Below are 15,000 nucleotides of genomic sequence, written 5' to 3'. Positions count from 1 at the left end.
TTTATTCCCATGTCTCGTTCTATCTCCTGGAGTCTTTCCTTGCCACTTTTATTTAGACAAGATGCATTGGCTGACAGAATTTCTCAAGAATATTAATAATTCATCGTTCTAATCTAGATTAAAACTAGTATATCCTACTAATTTCCTCTCTTTACGATATAAAATGTAGATCTCTTAGATGCTCACTTATCAGCGAAGTAAAGAATGTATTTCTTTATAACGTATGGTAAACTCACTGAAGAAGTTGCATCAAGAGAATGTTTGTCCTTTATTCATCTACGATTCCCTACATCTATTTTAAAAGAGGAGAAAGTCTTATATTATAGAAAAAAACATAAATTGAAAATAAGGAAATTCAGTGGAAATAATCCAGTGTTGCTTTGTCAAATAGCCCTTAGCCATTCAGGCTTGAGTGAAGATATTCGGTTGCGAGAGACCTCACGAAAGGGACTTCGTTGAAGCGGAAAATGGAATGTTCGCCTGTTTACAGAATCTCAGATCAACTTCACGGAGGGAAAACTATAGAGCAACGTATATTTTCCGATTCAGTGAAGATTCACCTGGAAAGCGAGAGAGAGGGGGAGGGGGAGGGGGAGGGGGAAGGGGAGGGGGGAGAGTGGAGTTTGGTGTCTGCAGTGACGTCTTCTACTTTTTCTCGTACAAAACATAAAATAAAAACTTACTCTTCCTTAACTTGCATAAAAGGAACGTTATTCACACAATATATGTGTAAGTCTATCTTGTTCTCGGTGGCGTGGTATTTTTGTTATGGAGACTGCATCAACCCACGCCACCGAGAACGAGATGGGTTGATGCAGTCTCCATAACATAAATACCACGCCACCGAGAACGAGATGGGTTGATGCAGTCTCCATAACATAAATACCACGCCACCGAGAACGAGATGGGTTGATGCAGTCTCCATAACAAAAAAATACCTGTGCGCGCGAAAGGTATTTCAGGTGGGAGGCGGCATGAACTTATATCTCTTGTGGTGTCGGGGTGGTTTAAGGCTTCACTGCCAGTCCTGGAATTGGGAAGTCGCTGGTTCGCGCCTGTCGATGGCCAATTTTATTATCGCTTAATAAATTCCCCCTCGGTCAAGCATATATGAAAATATATTAATTCCGAGGTAGAGCGAATTAGATATTAAAGGACATTTGTAGTTTGATATATAATATATGTGTATGAGGTGTACATATCGTGCGTACCATAAATATAATACGCAAGTGATTATGCAGACATTGTTAATTAGCAAGACATCGTCTAACATGACAAGAATCGGCACTTATTTCGGAAGAGGGAAGTAGAGTTTTAAGCGACGAAGATTAACCTCATAATCCTGAGTAAGTTTTTGAAGATGGCTGTCAGAAGGCATTTATAGGCCAAGTTCAAGTTAAACAGTGGAAATAATTCACCTTAATAGCTCAAATGGAAATAATTTCTCATATGCTAATAAGAAAATGGAAACTCGTGCTGATGACTCCTTAGTTAGATGTTAATATATTTTCTCTAATTACAATGTTATAAAGCTATGCCATTAATCATGTTTGCATTTGTCTTTATCAATCACAAATGATAATTCTAAATATGAAGGAGTTATCAATGAAAGTAACTATGTTCTATATTTCTCATTGCTTTATGATAATTTTCTAAAGAGCATGAAAAAGCCTCGTTGCGACTATCTGACGACAGGTTTGAAAGATATGGACTTAAAATAGATTAATTAATTGATTATAATTAATAACTAATTAATTAATAGAGAGGATCTTAAACCAAAAGCTTGAGATATGGAATTTCCTATAAACAAAAACATGAAAATTGAGGTATGACACACACTGAAAATTGAATTTTTTCGTTAAAGGGACTTGAACTGCCCAACCATTTCTTACACAGAGCAACCAGGTTCCCTAAACTAATATTCGTCGTTACGTAATTGGAATACGGCAGTCTTCCACTCCAACAATATTTTAACTGAGCCTTCATGAATTATCTCGATGTTCTTTTGTTACACATTTGAGAGAGTACAATATCTTCGCTAGTAGTTAAATTATAAAGTTACAAATTACAGCAAATTCTAGCCGAGAAAAACAAGAAAACCAAAAAATGCGTCGCAGTTTCTTCGGCGCAATCGAGTTTTCTGTCTGGCCAATGAAACTCATGCACGGTCAGGTGGTGACCTTTGTTGTTGGTACCTATACCGCTGCCAGAAGTACGACTATGAGTAACTTTAACCCCAAATTAAAAAAAAAAAAAAAGTTACGGAGGCTAGAGGGCTGCAATTTGATATGTTTGGTGGTTGGAGTGTGGATGATCAGCTTTCCAGTTTGCAGTCCCTAACCTCAGTAGATTTTTAGACTTGGGGGCGGACGAACAGAGAAAGCCGGCGCAATAAATTTTCTTCTACAGAAAACAAAAAATTGGAATTGACGACTTTTATATGATAGTCTATGATAGTCGGTAAAGATATACTGAAAAGGTCTTATCCATTTATTACTTAAATATCATTCCACTTTTCTTCGCTAGACACCAGGTCTGATATTTTTAGAATATGGACAATAATTTGTAAAGTAAAACAATAGCTAGGAAAAAAAATAAAATTATTTACTTTATTTACCGGAGATTTTAATTCTTATTTATTGCCTACCTTTCACAACTATGGCTTGTCCTCTATGACATATCAGTTGATTTACATTAAAATTTGTTTTAGCATTTTCAATATATTATGGAGATGTAAATTCACTGAGATTTATAGTTCGTGTATCATACTTATATCATTATTAGCTAAATGATTTACTATTGGAGAAGAGAGAGAGAGAGAGAGAGAGAGAGAGAGAGAGAGAGAGAGGGGGGGGGGGGGGGGGGGGGGGGGGGGGGCGATTTGAATATATACCGATGTAAATTACAGCAATAATACAATTCAGATTTAATTTTTATAAGGGTTATTTAAACATGAGGAGTTTTAGATCAAGATATTAGAGACCAGTTAAATGGCAGGTGCAAATACTTACTAACAGTAATTTCGAAAAGTTTTCAAAGTTCCTTGTTCCTCTTCATTTACTATTTTGATTCAATTAGATTTTGGTTTAAGTGTTGTTTAACATAATATTTATATTCCGCTCGTCAGACATCAAACCATACAACATTATACTACATTGCACACACAGTGGATTTATATTATTACTAAATTTAAATATTTTAACGTAAAAGGTGTACAAATGTAGCAGAGCGTGCCTCAGTGTCACAATGTTTACTAGTTTTCTCTCTCTCTCTCAAATGGAAAGATCAGATTCCATAGAGTTGGAGGAAGTATTTCTATAAGGACCCTAAACCCTCTTTTCATTTTGATAAGTACGTATCTGATATGTGACTGGAATATATTTTCAAAGTTCTGCTTCATTCTCATATATAGAATTCCTCGCAGCTTTTGTTGTCAATTAGTTTTGCTTCGATCGAGACTAAAATTGACTTTTCCTATTTATGGCGCTCAGTACCGAGGCCTCTCGCCTTCCTAGAATATTAATGTATTTTTACCTGAAACTGTATTACTTTATTATCGTGTACACAACGCTCTGATTGGCAATATATTTAGATTTTACGAGTATTTTCTGGGTCCTCTCGATGCGCTGCATTCCGAGATATGGATAGAAATATACAGTTTTGGAAGCATGCAGAATATTTGGAAGTTGTATGTTTGTGAGAATTCCTCTTTGGTGCGTGCGCCCTGTTGCATTCCCTATCGTTTCCATATATCGAAATACATTTTTAAAGAACATGAAACTGTATGATGTATATATATATATATATATATATATATATATATATATATACATATATACATACATATATATCTATGTTAATGGAATCTAGTTATATCGTTATTGGCTTCACTTTTATTATTATTATATTTTTGGGGGGTGGGGGTTGTGGAGGGTCTATCACAGTCCTCCAATTCGACTGGGTGTTATTTATAGTGTGGGGTTCCGGGTTGCATCCTGCCTCCTTAGGAGTCCATCACTTAATTTACTATGTGCACTGTTTCTAGGAACACACTCTTCTGCAAGAGTCCTGTAGCTACTTCAGCCTCTAATTTTTTCCAGATTCCTTTTCAGGGATCTTGGGATCGTGCCTAGTGTTCCTATGATTATGAGTACAACTTCCACTGGCATATCCCATATCCTTCTTATTTCTATTTCAGGTCTTGATACTTATCCATTTTTTTCCTTTCTTTCTCTTCAACTCTGGTGTCCCACGGTATTGCGACATCAATGAGTGATATTTTCTTCTTAAATCTGTCAAATTACATTAATCAAGAGATTCTGCGGTTTCATAAAGGAAATTGCATCTAATTTCGTGAATAAAATTTTGTTAAAGAATATAAAGACGTCCTAATTTGTGGTATGTCATTTACTGCAATGTCATTCACTGTCTGAGCTTACTATTGTAGTGTGCAGAAACCTTGTCTGTGAGGCATTACGTAATGGACTTCCAGGATAAATACGTTTGATTTATGTCAGCGGAAATTACAACCCAGATTTGCTTTAACAGAGAATAAAAAGCTAGACGCTAATGCAGAATTTCTCGATTTTGTCAGGGTCATGCTGGCAAATACATTTCACACCGTGGTGGAAATGTAAGTCCTCTATGTTGCAGTGACTCTAATTACCACTTTAAATGAAATTGCAGCCTACAAGGATTCGTGAGATTCAACTTGTTTAGTCCTTTAGGTGAGTTATCTAATATTCACACGTAAGGATAAAAGACAGAATACTATATTGCAAGATTTCAGTTATGACTACCCTGAGAAAAATAAATGAACACGGAAATAAATGTTCCATTGGACGTCATTCTCCTCGTACATTCATTTAATATTCTATTTAGTTTCTGTTAATTCTTATACATTTTTTCCAATACAAGATCCTAGATTACTGGATAGTGACTTTGAAAATCTGTGAGTTATTATTTTTTCTCAACAATACGTACACTATTATATCTTTTAATTTCAGATAAAAATGTCATCACAACTACAATTGTTGCATTGCTGTCCTTATCTTTACACAGGGTTGATTTGGACTGCTGAAAAGAAAAGCGGATATTTACCTTACTTTCAACAAACGAATGATATACTTTAAGTGTTGATTCATTCGTTTTATATTTCCTCTAAGGCTGATAAAAGACTAAAAATTAAAACCATTCAGGAGCCCTTCACGACTCAGAAAAAAATTTATAACATTTGTTATTCTGGGAATAAAAGGTTTAGGGAGGCTTTTGGGAACTACTTGTTATTTCGGAAGTCAATGTGTAGAAAAAGGTTATTTAATTTCTCTCTCTCTCTCTCCCCACCTCCCTCTCCTCCCTCTCGTCTCTCTCTCTCCCTCTCTCTCTCTCTCTCTCCTGTATTTTTTGACGTTCTTTAGCGTTTGCCTTAATGAAGTAAGCAAAAGAAAAAGGCAAAAAAAAAAAAACCCTTCAAACCATAATGAACAAAGTTTGAACTGAAATAATTTAGTCCGCTTTTTTCTTGTATTTCGAAAAATAAAAGGCAGTTTCTTTTAACGTGATCATTATTCCCGTACCTCAGAGCATGTCATTTTTAAGTAGTTATCAATATGATGATTATGTACTGTATATATCTCACATTAAAAATAATGCATGCCGGTTCAATCATGGCTGCGGTGGAAATCACAGGACAGGAACTCCATACGAACACTAATAGTCTTTGCAAAGAATTATTCTGCTCAGCGCGCTTCAACACTTGCAGCTAGGGTCGTATAATTTTTTATGATTTCTACATTCATTCTTTAGCACTAAATTTAGCCAACCAAATTCCTCACACTTTGTTCATTTTGGAAATGGACCTTTGCAATGGGCTGTTATCCTCTTGCACACCACTGACTTCAGTGATTGGGCCGGTTCTGTGATCACCACAGTGAAAGACTCAGATTCCAGCAGTCAATAGTGTTCCTGCTGACTATCATTTCATACATCTATCTATTAATAATCTTAACGGTCATTTATATTCTCATCAGCAGTTTACAAATTATGACTTTCACCCGATTCAGGGATTGTTTCTCACCAACTCTTATATAATTCAATAGATCCTATCGTTCCTTAATTTAACAGATCCTAATTGATTTTCTTTATTTATCGTTTTAAGTTTTTTTTTTTTTTTTTTTTTTTTTTACATTTCACTTTGGTTAATATAAGAGCCGTTACTTTCTCATTGTACTGAGAAGCTATACACGCTTAGGTGATGGAATCTTGTGTTGTTGACAGCATCAGTGGGCCAATATTTCCTGACCTGTTCCTGTCTTTTCTCCTTTTGAAGGACGCGGAGTTGAAACATTTCCTGTTTCTCTTTTAAGTCTTGCATGTTGCTAAATTTTCTGAGGTGCTACTGTTATGGCCTCATCTATTCTTCGAATTCTTTAACATTAGATAAAGTTCATTCAAATGGTAACAGTCAATTGAAAAAGACACTTAGACACATCTACTTAGCTTTTATTGGGATTTTTATTGACCTTTTACTTCCCAGTTCGATGGCAGTAGCACTGCATATGGTGGGGTCATCGGGAAATTCGACATAAATAAATTCCTCGGTAAGACTCACTGGTGATGACAGAGGCATATATAGATACAGTGGCAATACTTTGGCCAAAAATATCAAACCTGTAACTTAATAAGACAGACGGTAACGAAGGCAATCATAACGACTGAAGAATGGTGGCCATATCAAGAAAATGCCTTAATAATGCTTGGCGTGGGATATTATCAGAAGAAAGAAATAAGAAAGTTCTCGGTCGGTAATATACCCTTGATATAGTCTCGAGATAGCCCTTATGAAGAAGGGCTTAAGGTCTATACAGGCATATATATATATATATATATATTATATATATATATATATATATGCTTAAGGTCTATCAGGCATATATATATATATATATAATATATATATATATATATATATATATATATATATATATATATATATGCTGTATAGACCTTAAGCTCTTCTTCATAAGGGCTATCTCGAGACTATATCAAGGGTATATTACCGACCGAGAACTTTCTTATTTCTTTCTTCTGATAATATCCCACGCCAAGCATTATTAAGGCCTTATTTTCTTGATATGGCCACCATTCTTCAGTCGTTATGATTGCCTTCGTTACCGTCTGTCTTATTAAGTTACAGGTTTGATATTTTTGGCCAAAGTATTGCCACTGTATCTATATATGCCTCTGTCATCACCAGTGAGTCTTACCGAGGAATTTATTTATGTCGAATTTCCCGATGACCCCACCATATGCAGTGCTACTGCCATCGAACTGGGAAGTAAAAGGTCAATAAAAATCCCAATAAAAGCTAAGTAGATGTGTCTAAGTGTCTTTTTCAATTGACTGTTACCATTTGAATGAACTTTATATATATATATATATATATATATATATTATATATATATATATATATATATATGTATATATATATTATATATATATTATATATATATATATATATATATATATATATATATATATATATATATGGATATATATATATAATATATATATATATATTATAATATATATATATATATATATATATATATATATATATATATATACATATATATATAATTATATATATATAATCATATATATATATATATATATATGTATATATATATATATATATATATTATTCTATATATAATATATATATATATATATTATATATATATATATATAGCTAAATAAGGAGAATCCATCCGGCGATGACTTTGTGCAAACCTTCAAACGCACCTTTTGTCCTTTAAATCAGCCATAATCCTAGAAATAAATAGGGAGAGCGAGATAAATTTCGAATTGAATAAAAATATGCTTCCACGAAAATATTTACAAGCATCATAAAACAAAAAACAAAAAAAGCTTTGACACTAGTTTCGGCCTAGGACTGGAATTGCAAAGGCGATTTACATTAATACTTCAGAATCATCAGTCCAAGCTCTCTCTCTCTCTCTCTCATCCCTCTCCTCATCTCTCCATCTCTCTCATATTGAGCTCCCCTCAAGCACGATCCCAATATTCTTCTCCGGCAATAAAGGCAAATAAAGCCACCATCAACCCTTAATAACATAATTGCAACCGTTGTTACGCCTCTCATTGATTGCACATCCATCTGGAACACACACAAACCTAACTTCCAATAGCCTTCCGAATGTGCACTTGTAAGCAATCCAACTTCGCTTGTTAATTCTTGCTTGTTTGATTGAAAGTTGAATATGTTTTTATTCCTGACTCTGAAGTGTGATGTCTTCGAGAATTTTTTTTTACAATATTAATCATTTTCATGATTTTTATACTTGTGCACTTGCAAATTACAGCAAGACTAACACTAACAACCTCACGTATATAATAGGGCCTCAAAAATCCACTCTAACATGAGGCGGAACTTAGACAGTAAAAGAACAGCCAACAGAATCTAAATATGGTTTGACACCTCCATTAGGGAGCAACATTACGCCTTGCTGCTCACTTGAATTATGCAGAAAAGGAAACACGAGACTTGATGTCCTGCAAAATCAAGTGTCACGATGACCTCTGTAACTAAAGGAATTTTGTTTTCAAATATCCCGGGATGCATTAGCCTTCGACGCACTGTCAAATCTCCAAGCAGATTTTTCAAATATCCTTTGCTGTCGAATGGCGAGACAGCTTTTAAATTCTTAAATGTATAAAGATATGTGAAGAGTTTTGAGTTACCTTTTAGGTATATGAAAGCTGGACGTGCATTGTCCGTTAATATGACGGATTCTCTGAAGTCATATTAATTCTATTTTCATTTCCATGTCAGCCTAGTCCCTTATTGGCTGTGAAGCTGAAGCAATACGGAAAAAGAAGTGGAATGTGTGTGTGTGTGTGTGAGAGAGAGAGAGAGAGAGAGAGAGAGAGAGAGAGAGGGAGAGATGAGAGGAGAGGAGAATAATGAGCATATATATATATATATATATATATATTATATATATTAATATATATATATATATATATATATATATATATATATATATGTTGGGCTGTGCCTTGTATAACGAGGTGCCCTGTGAGGTTATTAAGACCTGCAATGTTATACGCAAGTATCTGGTTGTATACCTCCCATCCTCTCGTCGGAGTATCTTCGATTGCGTTGATAATTTCTAAGTCAGTATCTTCTTTGGGTATAAAGGCAAAGATGATGATAAACTTAACATGATGATAAACTTAACATGATGATAAACTTAACAATATATTTGTGAAACTACATCTCTTGAGTAGAGGCAAGAAGGCGGTTAAGAGAACTTGATTCTAGGAGGGGAAGTAAAGTTCTTAGTTACAATGCATTTACAAAATCATAGGAGAGCAAAGCGTAGCTCAGCATACTAACATGCAGACAGACGAATATGTGAGAGGAAGTCACGTAGACGTCTGTGGGTTATGGGTCACCAGGTTCTCAGGCGAAAGCACTGTGACCTGTTTGATACAACAATGGATTTGATTTTCACAGGCAAATGCAAACCAGGCCGCCGCTGATACAACACGCCAATGCTTAGCTTGCATTCTTTTTATCAGTCTCTACCACACTCCTTGTTATCTCAACAGTGACCCCTTGGTTCATCGGCTTATTTATATATGGAATATATATTTTTAAATTATACTTGTCACAGGGGCAGAGTAAATTCAGACAAAGTCCAAATATGGGAGGGAAAAAGCCATTAAGGACTTTACTTAACCCACATGAATTCTCTGATATTTTATGGAATTCAAAAGTCAGTTGTACAAACTTTTTTACCCATGGCATTATAACAATGAGTGAACCTATCCAGGTCTCTGACGACCGTAAAAATATCCATATTAACAGATATCAATACGAATCCCAAAGAAAATTTGATATTACTGGTAGTAAGCTACTAGACAAAGAGGTGGAAAACGGAGCTATTTGTAAAATTGCCAGGCGACATAAGAATTGAAGAGAATATTAATCATGATTCTGTAATTCGCTACGCTTACTGAAATTAAGCTGTGATAAAATTCGATCCTATGTGCCCCTAACAAAAGGTTCATATTCAAGTTTCTCGCGCGCATTCTCTAAGGTTAATGTTAAAATTTTAATAGGCAGGAGATGCAATGAAAGAACCCCCTACGTAACTTATTTCTATATAAACTTTGGATTCTTCAAGAAAATGTGACATTTTCCCATGAATATGATCTACTTGAATTGTAATATGCTAATGTTGCAAGTAAATATTTCATATCCATAATCTGATACTACTAAAATGTCCGTTTACCAATGCCATAAGGTGATTTATTGACCCCAATTATCTATGAAGTTCAGACAAAATTAATTCATTTTGATGATATAGAAATTCTATTTGCTTATTTTGTTGATTAATGTTAAAAATATTCGCAATTCTTTAACTAAACTTGCATTGATCACCGCGGATAAGAATAGGATACGACACTTGTACCTAACGACCTGCGTTGCACATGAGAACTTCACGAGCTAAACATTCCACTCCAGCTGGCTTGTTTGGCAGACACAAGACAACAACACATCTACAGATGAAGCCTGTGCAAGCAGATTATCGGGGTTAAAAAAACCAATGATGCATGTGCGAAACGCGCTAGGCACTTTTAGGACTGATGAGATCATCACCTAGCAAGAGGCTGTGCGCAAGCCAGCTTTATGAGTTATGTTACTTGCTGTAATAAATACGACCTTAGTACTTTCAAATGATAAAGCCATGTATAAATTGGATATTTTTCTGTTTTAACACTCCACCCACACGAGAACAATGTCTGAGAAAACAGTAGCAGACTTGAACAATAAAAGTTTCATGTTGGAAGCCTGCAAATAGTAAAATATATGTAATTACTTATGTTAAATTAGATATTCCTTATTCAAAACTAATGAAAAAAAGTTTCCATACAAATTATATATATATTATTTACCCTGTAAGATACATATAAGATTATTCACATAGGTATACATTTTCACTTCTACCCATTCTTACTTTAAACATTTTTTTTTTTTCATTGACCACGAATATAAACCATTGGAACCAACAGTGTGCCAGTAGGTTTTGATATGTTTTGAACTTTTAGCCTATTTGTCGTTAATATCCCCAGAATATTGAACGGGCTACTAAACTTAGGCGTTAAGTTAGAGTTCAAACCTTTACGCATATATATTTGGATATTTTATATACACCTACTGCATATGGTTACGTTTTGTTTATCGATTTTATCGTGTTTCCTTTTCATTATAATTTGTAACCCTTCCAACTTCTTACGGAGTATATTATATCGACTCACACTTGTATCCATACTTCTTTATATTTGATAAATTAGTGGTTGGCCTGAATATGTGGAAAAGTGTTCTAGCGGGCGTACCATATAAGGCTACTTGCGGTATCGTTTCTATTGATACATGATATGAATGATAAGAGTATTTAAAACTGCGAGAACAGCTATAATCCAATTCGGATCCATATCCCCGAGTATAACTCGTAGGACATTAACACTTCTTATTTATCCGTTCTACCAAACCGATTGACTCTGGGTGATAAAATATGGTAATGATTTTCTTAATGCAAAGGAATTCACACACGAGTTAAGGAAATTATTATTGATTCACACCACCCGAGTCAGAGATTATCATGTGCTGAGTTCCGTGTTTACTGATGTAGCACTCATAAATATTCCTAGCGCACTGAATTGCGGTTTTTGTTTTTTAGTGCTATTAATCCTGTATAACGTGACAAGGCAACTATTACCACTAAGAGGTGTTTATTTCCTCTGTCAGACTCGTAAAACCCTGTTAATGAATCTATGTGTACTCTTTCAAAGGGTTGATTTGGCACGGGATAGGGCCCTAAACGGACAGGTGTCTTAGTGTGTCCCTTGTTTTCATGACAAATGTGACAATTAATTATGTGCTTTTTATATCTGTAAGCAATGTAGGCCAGTAAAATAGTGATTTGGCTTTCTGTGACATAATAGAGAACCCTGGATGACCATTTATTGGATTGGAATGCAACCAGTTTAGGACGATTGGTATAAAAAAGATTGGTGCAACTATCTGGTCGTTAGTCACCTGCTGTGTTCTTCGGGTTTTCCTCGTCACGGACCTACATATATTACTTTTGATTACATAATTCTGCTACACAGCATTTATTGTTTTGCTTAACTGCTGACCCTTACTTTATTCAGTTTGCAACAGTTCAGCGCTCCAACCCAGGTCTTCAGTGTTCACGATCTCTTGGGATAATGGATTTTCTTGTTCAGATACAGTTTTAACAATAGGCATGGATGTTTCTATATCTTTTAGTCCAACTAATGGTTCTTTACAGGATGGTACGGGATTGCAGGATAATGCATCAGCTATGATATTTGCTTTCCCAGGTAGATATCTTAACTTGGCTCCAAAGACCTGAATGATCATATGCCACCGAGTTCCTTTGGGACTGTGATTAAAACCTTTGAAAAACTCGATAAGGGACTTATGGTCAGTAAGGACCTTAACAGGATTGCTGTAGATTATGAAATTACAATGTACTAGTGAGTTAACGATACCTAGCACTTTCTTGTCTATTACTGCATATTTACTTTCAGAGGTCTTTAGTTTACATGAATCAAAACCTATAGGAAAGAACTGTTTATCATATTGCTGAAGTAGTACCCCTCCTACCCCTTGGTCTGAGGCGACTGTTACAATAAAAAAAATTCCTTATTTAAATCAGGGAATTTTAAGATAGGTGAACTGCATAATTCCAATTTTAAGATATCGAACGCCTGTTGATGCTTTTCAGACCATAATAAATCTACGCCCTTCTTCGTAAGATCTGTTAAAGGAGCTGCTGTGATTACATATAAACTTACGATAGTAATACCCAATACAGAGCAAAAGTGCTATATCCCCTTTACATTTAATAGGTACCGGAAAGTTACGAATAGCCGACACCTTACCATGGACCACGTTAAGACCTTGACTAGACACGTATAACCTAAATAAACATGCTTTCGTTTTTTAAAACTCACATTTACTTATTCTCTGTAGCACTAGCTCTAGTTTATGCGAATGTACTTCTAAGGTATTAGAAAAGATTAGGGTATCCCTTAAAAAGTCTCCAAGCACTATATTAAGCATTCTGGTGAATGTAATTGGGACGCAACGTAAACCGGAAGGCATACGTAAAAATTTATAATGTCCCCTGAGTGTGCTGAAGGCGGTGTATGAGGTACACTCACTTAGCTAATGATATCTGGTGAAAGCCTTTAAGTAAGTCCAAGCTGGTGAAAAGTTTATTCTGATCTAACAAAGATAAGATACCGTCGGTACATGGCCCTGGAAAACGATCGGGAATCGTTTCCCCGTTTAAGCAATGGAAATCTACGTAGATACGCCAAGACCGATCTTTTTTAGGCATGACGTTTAAGGTAAAAAAAAAATTATATGGGCTATTTGATTTCCTAATGACTACTATTACTAACATTTTTTCAACTTCATCATTTATCTCATTTTGAAATTTCATTGGGAGTCTATGCGAAGGTATGTATATAGCTTTATGTTTATCCTTTGACAGTATTTGCTGTTCAATGACATCCGTTTTCCCCCAGAGATCACTCGCTAGTGGAGAAAACATCATGCTATTAGGATAAAAGATAAAAAAATTTCTGCTGAATCTCCTCTGCTTGAGTAACTTTACTGATTTTACTTTAAATAGATTGCAAGAGGGATTCGTCGGCTACAGGTTGAGCGTGATTAATTTTAGCAACAGTAAAAATGCGATGTTAATAACTTCCATATCCACGATATATATATATAGGTTTTGTGGATTAATGGATTGGTATTCAAATAGTTACAGACTTCAATATTAACTTGTTGCTGTGAGTCAACCGTGTATAGTGCTTTGTTCGCGGAAACTGATAGATTTCAGAGTGTCGGGAAAGATTAAAATTTAGGATCCCAGCAAAGTCTTTTTACACGCACTAAGATATTTGAGGGTCATGCATCTCGAGATTTTGCGTGCAAACTGCGACTGCAGGTGTGGGAGAATTTTGTTAGGTCGCTTGAACAATGTCATGATTTATGAGACAAGTGATTGGTTCCTCTATATAAGTTATTATTTCATTAACTGTCTCTTTTTGTCCAAAACGGATTTTAATGTGTTATAAGGTTTATAGAATTTTCCTTTGATAAACACGCCTTATTTGGCAGGAGGTAAGATAATGTTTTGTGTACCCATAGATGGATATCCTACAATTACACTAGATACAGATCAATGTTTTTTATAACTATAAAGGTGTCTGTAAGCATGCGCTTACCCACCTTGTACTGAATCTGAGTTACGTTACGACAATTAACTCGTTATTGCCAATTACTGAAAGCCGTACTCCGGACTTCTCCATAGGGAAGTTCGAACAACAAATGGTGAGTCCGTAAATACAGGATATTATGTGGACTAAAGGAATAAAAAATAATGTAAATGGCTGATACTCTAATTTCATGGCACGTAAAGTCGGGCATAATCCACCACTACTAATAATAACTTATTGTATTAAAATTACGGGAACCTGCTCTGATTTACTTGATACGGTCGTGTGATTCATAGGAAAATTCCTTTTTAATTCAAAAGGTGTTGGCATGAATGACCCAACACCACTCTCCCCCTCCACTAGAGTTGCTTATGTGGAATGTGCTTTGCTTGCAACACTCGGAAGATTTTGACTGTCTCTGACTGTTTTACTAGATGGCACAGTAACCGAGTTTCCTGAAGCACAATTTGTTTGTTTCTGATTTTTAGCAGAGTTACTGTTTACCTGTTTCTTTTTATAATAATGAGGATTCTTCTCTTTATTATCATCGGCAACGTTTTGTGTGTTTTTAGCATTATGTTGCTGTTGGTTATGTAAAAAGCAACAAACGTAAGAATGACTTGAACTATTATGAAATGAGCAATTACT

This window comes from Macrobrachium nipponense, chromosome 2 (genome assembly GCF_015104395.2).
Source record: "Macrobrachium nipponense isolate FS-2020 chromosome 2, ASM1510439v2, whole genome shotgun sequence".
Taxonomy (NCBI): domain Eukaryota; kingdom Metazoa; phylum Arthropoda; class Malacostraca; order Decapoda; family Palaemonidae; genus Macrobrachium; species Macrobrachium nipponense.
This window is presented reverse-complemented; position numbering follows the sequence as displayed.